We start from the raw sequence: 9,526 nt of genomic DNA on the forward strand, positions 1-9,526 counted from the left end.
AGGTTTTTAAAACCATTAGGGATTTGCTAAGACGATTTTTCGATTCAGTGATGTGTTTGCGAAATATTCAACTTTAAAGTGCAAATTTTCATGAAAATCGAGCGCCCCCCCCCCCTCCTCTAAAATCTAAACCGGTTGGTGGAAAAAATTGAAAAATTCAGGATGGTAGTAAGTAAGTATATCAAACTTTCAAGGAAAACTATAACGGCTAAGTTTGCTTGAGAATTATTAGTAGTTTAAGAGTAAATAGCAGCCTAAGGTATAAAATATACCTAAACTTGGAAGATTCCGTATAAAATACGAAATCCTTTGAAAAATATGACTTAATTTTAAACACGCTCTTAGCCGATTTTTTTTTTCAATTTCTTCTATTGTAATATTAACAATAGAGTTTTCCAGTAATATCTCTATAAAAGAAATAGATGTTTTTTTTTCATATTTTCCGGTTTTAAACTAATTAATTCTTTTACAGTCAAGTATCCATTTGTATGCGGAAAGAGAACGCTTTACATAACATGATAAGTTTACGACAATCTAATTTAAAGGTACAGTCGATAAGTGAGAAGTAACTCGCAGGTCAAAAAATGCCATGAAAATTTCGCTCTATGCTTATAACATACAGTCCAGCAATCGCGTACCAGGGTAGGACCTTTTCATAATCTATTTCGCTATGATTTCTTTAGCAGATGTATGGTGGAAAAGTGATGATGATGTCCTCCATGTCGTGTCCGACAAAGGCGAACCTTTAGGCTTGTTTATTATGTGCCCGAATATGGCTGGCAAAGCCAAACTTAGTCTTAAAGGTCCTATTACAGGGCGCGCAATGTAATTGACCACTATCATTATACGTGTAAGTGTAGGAAGGTCTCAGGCGAGTCTTTATAGTAAGACGTTTGGCATCCAGGTGTTCCAAGTAGTGCCAATTCGATTCGATATTAATACCGATTCACGGCACGCTCCGCACAAAGCAATTAGCTAACACGGACTAATTAATGCTGGCCGCACGCTTAACCCAAATAGCCTTTCCTCTGTCCCTTTCACGGGTCTCTTTAGAAAGAGAAACTAAAATCCTAACCTATAAGGCACGGATACTTAACTACGCTAGTTTTACTTAGTGCTAACGAATTTCACAGTTTTTACCTCGTACCCTCGTCTTATACCGGGTGATAGAAAGAAATGGTGATAACGCTGTGATTTCAAGTGTGTTTGACAAAAAGGGCTCTGTGTGCCATACAGCCAGCGGAAGTCGTCTGTGATCTTTAACGTAGGTAGGTACGTATTAATAAACATACCTAAATTGATACATTCTAAACGAGCCGCTACGATACCTAATGAAATAAAATTAAATAAATTAGTAAATATGCTTTAGTTAGACATTGTAAAATTAGTCGTGTAAACCCGCGGGAACTATGCAATTTTCCGGGATAAATACTATCCTATGTCCTTCCCCGGGACTTGAACTACCTATACCGAATTTCATTTAAATCGGTTCAGCAGTTTAGACGTGATGAGGTAACAAACAATCAAGTATCAAGTAGTGGTAATGTGCAGTAACATGTCTAATCAGGTAGGTACATATTTAAAGCTGTGTTTCCATCAGACATGTGTGAGGCATGCGTTTTTTATAAACTAATAGAAACGCTCCATTTACCTAACCTCGCTCCGCTCAGCTGTTTCCACTAGAGCTGTGCTGTGCGAGGATAGGTAAATGAAGCGTTTCTATTGGTTCATGAAAAACACATGTCTGGTGGAAACGTAGCCTAAATCAGGTACGTTTTTAGGGTTCCGTAGTCAACTATTTAGGATTTTTTCCAGGTGGTAGGACCTTGTGCAAGGTCCGCCCGGATTGCTACCACCATCTTGCTTGCTAATCCTGCCGTGAAGCAGCAGTTGTTGCACTGTTGTGTTTCGGCGTGGAGAGTAAGACAGCCGGTGAAACTACTGGCACGTGAGGTATCCTATCTTAGGCCTCTAGGTTGGCAACGCGTCTGCAATACCCCTGGTGTTGCAGATGTTTATGGGCGGTGGTGATCTCTTACAATCAGGAGACCAACTTGCTCGTTTGCCATCCAGTCGAATAAAAAAAAACCCTTATTCCATCTGAATTAAGTTTCAAAATGTACGTATGTACATCACTTTTAAGCTGCGATTAAATATTGGTTATATTATTAGTGAATTATTACATAAAATACTATAAAACATTTTTTCAATGTTAGAAAATAAAGCCATAGAAAAACTACACACTAGAAATTGCTATTTTTACTTCATCAGGCGCGTCCAGGAATTAACCGCTATCTCAGAGTAACCAAAGTCAAAATTGAGCCGTAAACCGTACCTCATTCCATTTCCTAACTCCTCGCAAACGGTCCTCAGCTGCTTTTAATATCAACCACATAGTCTGCAGGGTCGTAAGCCCTTTACCGCCATTTCCTGTATCCACAACCATCTCGATGTAAACTAAACCACTTTGAAAATAGAAACTAGACCGGAAGAATCGTATTCGTCTACCCACAGCCTGTTTATTGCAATTGTGGATAGCAATGTAGGTCGTGTGACATTAAGGCAATTTAGTTCGCCACCTGCCACCGGGCCGATAGCCCCTATGCCGATTATTCCAACAAGCAGTCTCATTTTTCTAGACACTTTTCTGTAAAAATAGCCGATTATTCTAACAGTTTTTTAGTTATCTGGTAGAAATACAGGAACTCTCGAATACGACATTCGAATCTTCAGCCAATTCGTAAAAAATAGTCCAGAAAAATTAGGCGATTGTAATGCTCGAATAATCGCCCATCGGGTTAAATTAAGCTTTATTTAACACGGCGTGAGGATATCATGCGGGACACGTTGCAGAAGTTACTTTAACCTCCCTTAAACCTATAAAGCACCTCTACCCCGTGTTAGATCTGCTATGGCTAGGAAGTCTCCAGCCTACTCCCACCCTTACACTTACAACAGTGTGTGTAAGCAGTGTGATATTAAGTGTTTCTCAGTGTCTAAAGCGAAAAATGTTGTACAAAAATGGCTTTTAACCCTGTCGTATGGAGAAACGGAAAATTTGGTTGCCAATTGTGTGAGGTAAATAACTTAAATACTCCAGGAACAAGTCAAAAATACAAGCGTGAAGACACACACGTACACACACGCACTCACACACACACACACACACACACACACACACACACACATACACATACACACACACACACACCACACACACACACTCACGCACACACAAACGCACACAGCAAACATACACACATAGTATAAACGTTATTTTTACTTTTTTGCCGGTTGTTTTGTGTCAATTTTGTAATTTTTTTTATTTTTTATTATTATTATTATTATTTCCTGCATGTTGTCGCTTAATTCTAAAGCTATACAAATCTGTTATTCGCACTCGCAGACGTCCAAGATACAGGCTCAGCCTAGTTTGGAGTCTGATAGATATGTTCTGTATTGTATCAAATATGTTTCTGTTAATAAAAATATTTGTTTGTTTGTTTGTTTGTTTGTTAAAAAAAGGCTGACTGCCGGTAACACACTACGTATAACTCAGCATTTCTAAAAAACTTTGTATAAAAATTTTTGGATAAAAATTTGCAGGTATGTAGAGTGAACTATACTGAGTCGTAATAACATAGTCTCTCTAAATGTCCCAATTGGTTTGTATGGAAATTTCCTTTTTTGTTACCAAAACTCTATGGATTTGCGGTAACAAAAAAGGAACTTTCCATACAAATTAATTTCGGGACATTTCGGGAAACTATGTTATTTAAACTCAGTATCGTTCACTATCTACCTGCAAATTTTTACCCAAATCGGAGTCGCAAATCAAATGTACAAACTTTTTTAGAAATGCTCAACTATAGGCACAAAGACTAAGGGGCTGTTTCACCATCCACTGATTAGTGTTAACTGGCGGTTAGGTGTGATGCCGCCTCTATTTGTTTTGTTCGAATAGACGGAGATGGCATCACATTTAACCGTCGGTTAGCACTAATCAATCGATGGTGAAACAGCCCCTAATCCTTAAAGCTCTCCTGTTCGGACTATTGTTGGTTACGCATACGTGGCATTGCAGTATCATCGAAGATATCGGACACGTTCGTCTCAAAATACCTTATTCCAGTACTGTTTTCCACATTAAGTGTTAGCGACAACTTGAGAATAGAGTCGTGCATGTTTACTCAAATGTGGGTCGTCGCTTCGTCGGAGAAAGCCGTTGATAATGCTATCAGCGGGCGATTCCTTACGGAGATAAGGTAACCAGGGTAATCTAAAAGGTAACAGTAAACCTACGCGCGGACCACGTTAGTTTTTAGGGTTCCGTACCCAAAGGGTGCCACCGGAACCCTATTACTGAGACTGAGACTCCGTCGTCTGTCTGTCTGTCTGTCTGTCTGTCCGTCCGTCTGTCACAGGGCTTCTATATCTTGAGTCGTAATAGTTAGAAACGTGAAATTTTCACAGATTATTACTGTGGCCGCTATAACAACAAATACTAAAAAACAATAAAATAAATATTTATGGGGGCTCCCATACAACAAACGTGATTGTTTTGGCGTTTTTTTGCTAATGTCTAATGTTGTATAGATAATGGTACGGGACCCTTTGTGCGCGAGTCCGACTCCCACTTGGCCGATTTTTGTTGTGGTCTTCAAGTATACAGTGTCTCTGGAGACGGGATTGCGATCAACCCTAAACAGCCCAGTTGCAGTGGATGTACACAATAATCCTACCATTGTCTCGTCGTATACGACACACTGGTAAGGTTTGGACCGCAGTACCCATGCTGTCCCAGTGTGGATTGGGAACTTCACACACACATTATTATTATTGTTATTGAATTGCTTATATGTTTTCCTTCACTATAAATTTCGTAGTGAATTAGAAATTTTCGGACATGAATTTGGAAAACTCCAAGGGTTTAAACCTACGATTCTCTGCTTCGCTAGGCCACCATGGCTTTAACTGACGCTGAAATACTGGCGCTGCACGCCACTGATGGTTTGCCAGTTCTTGGTAAGGCATAAGACAAACAATCGATCGCAAAAACAGAGATGCGGAAGGCATAGAAAAATCTTTACAATCAGTACATTCACTTCTGTTTTATTGTAAAGGTTGCGTGTGGAAGAGATCGCTATTAAGCGATAAGGCTGCCTATTGCTTACCTTGGAAAATCTCTATATACCTGTGTATTCTGTACTGCTTACCATGTGTTGAATAAAAAGTTATTGTATTGTATTGTATTACTTACCAACATGGAAAATCTACATACCGAGCGGAAGTCAGTTTATCTTAAGTGATATCAGCATACAAGACATATACGAGTATGTATGATGATGTTATATGCGTGGGAGTGTTTACACGAGGAATGACAACTATAATAAGTGGAGCGTTGGGTGCGGGCGAGTACTGGAAGATAGTTTAAGGACTACTGGAAGATAGTTGGTGGAATAGCGAGTTACAATTCGGATCCCAAGATACAGGCCCAGCCTAGTTTATGGTCCACTGTATATTCATGCAAACGCTTCTTCTGTCCATAAATAGTGTTATTTTCATTTTTCACAAAGAGGACTTGAATTGACGTGGAAATTATTTTGAGAAATTGGTTATTTTTTATCCCCATATTTCCATATTTGTATGAAATAAGATTAGGTTGATAAAGTCGAAAATTAACACCCATCTTTCTAAAATAACATCGGTCTGTATCTACATTTACATATAATCCTCCGAAAAATAAATCAAAACACGAAAATATGGATAGCAGAAAGTAAATATATGCTACCTCAAACTTAACGACAGATTAGGCAAAAGCTAGTATAATTTTAACTTAGTTTATGATTCTGCAATGTAAGTATATATTTATGTAAGTAATGTAATATTATTTTGATTGCTGAATTAAAAAAATAAGCTGGTACTCAATACTTTATTGTATTCCCATGTAGAGCTAACCTTGGTTTATCGGTGATACTTAGTAATTCGGTGATACTGCTTTATTACTTATCTTACACAGACCTCACTATGAAGAAATGCAAGCTATAAAATCGATGGCAGCTGTCAGTTTTGATGCTTGCAATCGGGTCGGCAGCGATAATAACGCAGTATCACCGAATTACGAAGTATTACCGATAAGCCAAGCGTTGCTCTACCTTCCTACTACCCTGCGCAAACGCAGCACGGGTAGACAATAGCGGCGCGCTGTGTCGCAACCCGCGCCACCGGTTGTGCCCACACGCCACCACTGCCACGGACCGTGACAGTGAAATTTTACCGTGCCCTTTGTCTCTGTCCTCTTAGAGTCCTGACCTGACTGACTAGTCAACCAGCCAGAACCATTTGACCTCTAGTTAATAATGGGTCAACAATATTTTTTGTCTAATGTCTAAGTCAAAATATCTTTATTCAATTGAGGCTAGATAACAAGCACTCTTGAATGTCAAAAAATCTATTACCGGTTCGGAAAAACCTCCGTTGAGAAGCATCTGGCAAGAAACTGACTAAGATATATATTTTTTAAACAGATTTACAAATATTATTTAATGATCACCACTATTTAGCACAACTACATTTTTTAACACAGTAGATTCGCTTGGAGTAAGGGATCTCCAATGCCGACCGGAATTTCCAATTCCTGTTCATGATATATTCATTAATTTTATAATATACGCCTTAGATATTAATATCTTCTTGATCAGTTAGTTTGATTAGTGAATTATTATGTCAGTGTTTATAAATTTTATAAGACTGCCCTACTCACACAAGAACATTCGCTGGATTAATTTGTGTTGTTATTTTAGCAAATGATTCGGGTCTTTATTTATTTACATAAAGTCACACGAACATTCGTATATTTATTATAATTAGTAAGATTATAATTATGATGGATTTGGAAAAGGCTGTTTATGCTTGTTACAGCTTTAAACGTATTCTCAAAGCTAATACGATAGTATTTGTAAGATAAATTATCCAATAAGCCAGATAATTGGGTATTAACTCGCAGGTACGGCGCAGGTTAATTAACTGGGAAACAAATTATCAAGTAGGAAGCGACTAGAAGAAACACAGATAGATGTCTAGGGCCATACGGCGTATATAATCCTAGTAATAGGTGGATTATACTTGTGAATGCGAAAGTTTGTGAATGCATGGTGTCCGTGTGGATTTGTTACTATTTCAGGCTAAAAACGTGTTGGATTTGGATGAAATTTGGTATGTAGATAGCTGGATCTCTGGAATAACAGATAAACTACTTTTTATCCCAATATTCCCACGGGATGCGGTATGCGGAAGTTTCAAGCGCTAAGTTTACTTTCGCTCGGGTGTCCTTCATAAATAAACATAAATCGCATTCACGTGAATGTAGAACACGATTTATTTTTGCATGGAAATAAAATTAAAATCCCGCAATTTCAATTCAACTGCCGGATGTAGTGGTTCACGCGAGCGAAGTCGCGGGTAAACGTTAGTGTAACATAGGTATATAGGTACTTTATATAAGACTTTTATAGTTTATACGCCTTTATAAGAGGCTAATATTTAAATTGTATGTCTTTGTTAGGTTAGTAATTAATTAGCTTATTAATTTCCCAAATAAATAAATAGGTTGTTTTTAACTTACAAGATTAGTTAAACCTCGGTAGGTATATATTTTTCTTAGTTCAGCATAAAATTAATGTTAAGTTCTGAATACTTCGCATACTACAAACTAACAGTATATACCGCCTACTAGGGTTTTAATTTATCGACAGTCGATATAAAAGTAATTCAAGTTCGTGTCGCCCACTGCGGACCACCGGTGAACTAGTGTTGAGAAAAGGAAACATCGATCGATAACGTTAAATTAAAATTTATAAAATAAAACGTGTCCAAAGTTACACACTTTCCACATAAAAAAAAAACTCGGAAAGTAAAATTTTCCATACCTACCTACCTGCAAATGTAAAGAGCTAACTAAATGGATCAATCAACTTTTAAGTATTGTTATTCTAACCCATGACTCAAGAGACAGCCACGACACAGTTGCTAAGAAAAATGTTTGTAACTATACTATTAGCATGCTTAGATGACCCACGAAGGAATTGTCTTAAAACTGTTACAACTCCTAACTTTTAGCGGGTCAGGGGGGCTAGTAGAAGAAATTCGAATAGGTACCGAAGTTCGTTACGTACCCGTCCTCACTCTCATATTAAATAATATAAGGGTCAGCGGGACGGGAAGAAACGAAGTTCGAATTTTTCACTTCGTAGTATTGGCCTGCACCCCATAAAATCATACTTTTTATGGCCCACGACACATTACCATGGCAAGTTCAAAATAATGTGCAAGTGTAAATTTTAATAACTTAATTATGTTATTTTTTAAATATGAATAAGGCAGGCTAACTATTAATATAAAATGTATGTATTTCTGTGTTTGTTTATAAACTCAGTCAACAAAAATACAGAGAGCAAAAAGCTTGTCTCAATAATGTTTTTTTTTCGCATTAGTCTTAAAATGTAATATATACCGTCACCCGAGCACTGTAGATTGTAGTTATCGATAATTCTGTCGCGGATGATCGATACCGCGTCACTACGGCCGGCCCACGTGCGCGCGCATTTAAATAACCGCCCGGCGCCGGCGCATCGTTTTACGACTGATGACGTTACGGTCATTAATGCAGTTAGGACACTATTGATTGTGTCAACGGTAAACGGTAAAGGTGTCATTTACCAGCACTACGAGCAGAATTGCACAGTTTCCTGGGTTTGACGACCGGATGGCCAAGTGGTTATAGAACCTAACTACGAAGCTTGAGGCCCCGGGTTCGATCCCCGGTCGGGGCAGATATTTGTATTAATATGAATGTTTGTTCTTGGGTCTTGGATGTTTAATATGTATTTAAGTATGTAATTTATTTATCTATATACTATATAGGTTTTAAAAATAATTGTTTTCAAAAGAGTAATGGTCTAACTTGTGTCCTAAATACAATGGTCTCGGTGCCGAATATAATTTTGTACCTTTCGGTGTCGAGACCCTTGGTCCGAGCCTCCGAGCCCTGGCGCTCTGAGTCTCTTCAAAGGCCTATCAAAGAGACTCAGCCACCACAAGAGACCGAAGTGCTGGCAGGTTCCTCGCTCAACGCATCAGTCTTTCGATCCAGCGGGGAAATGCTGCCAGCATCTTTAGTACATGCCGCAGGTTGCCATTTTTAGAATGATTGTACTTAAAACCTAAAATTGCTAAAAGTGGTTCCGAAGCGGTCTACGAATAAGATAATTACTATTATTCGTAGAAAGCGGTAACGTTTCGTGTCCTCTGCCTACCCTATTTGGATAGTTTTAGATTATTTAATTTTAATCTAGTTTTAGTTTATTTTTTGTATCTACCTTTCATTATCCTATACATTAATTAATAAAATTAGTTGAGTTACAATAAAATAATAACACAATATTGTCCTAAAAATCTAATTAGGGTAGGGCAGGATGCCTTTTGTTTAAAATGTTTGTCAATGTTTCATTTGCCAACTGTTTTTATT

General features: G+C 38.0%; 1 protein-coding gene across 1 annotated transcript in view; it reads right to left on the reverse strand.

Annotated features, from left to right (window-relative positions):
- LOC141444286 (uncharacterized) overlaps positions 1-9,526 on the reverse strand; it is a 145,171-nt gene that overhangs the window by 17,032 nt on the left and 118,613 nt on the right. The gene's annotated exons all lie outside the window — the stretch shown is intronic.

This window comes from Choristoneura fumiferana, chromosome 29 (assembly GCF_025370935.1).
Source record: "Choristoneura fumiferana chromosome 29, NRCan_CFum_1, whole genome shotgun sequence".
In the NCBI taxonomy this organism is placed as follows: domain Eukaryota; kingdom Metazoa; phylum Arthropoda; class Insecta; order Lepidoptera; family Tortricidae; genus Choristoneura; species Choristoneura fumiferana.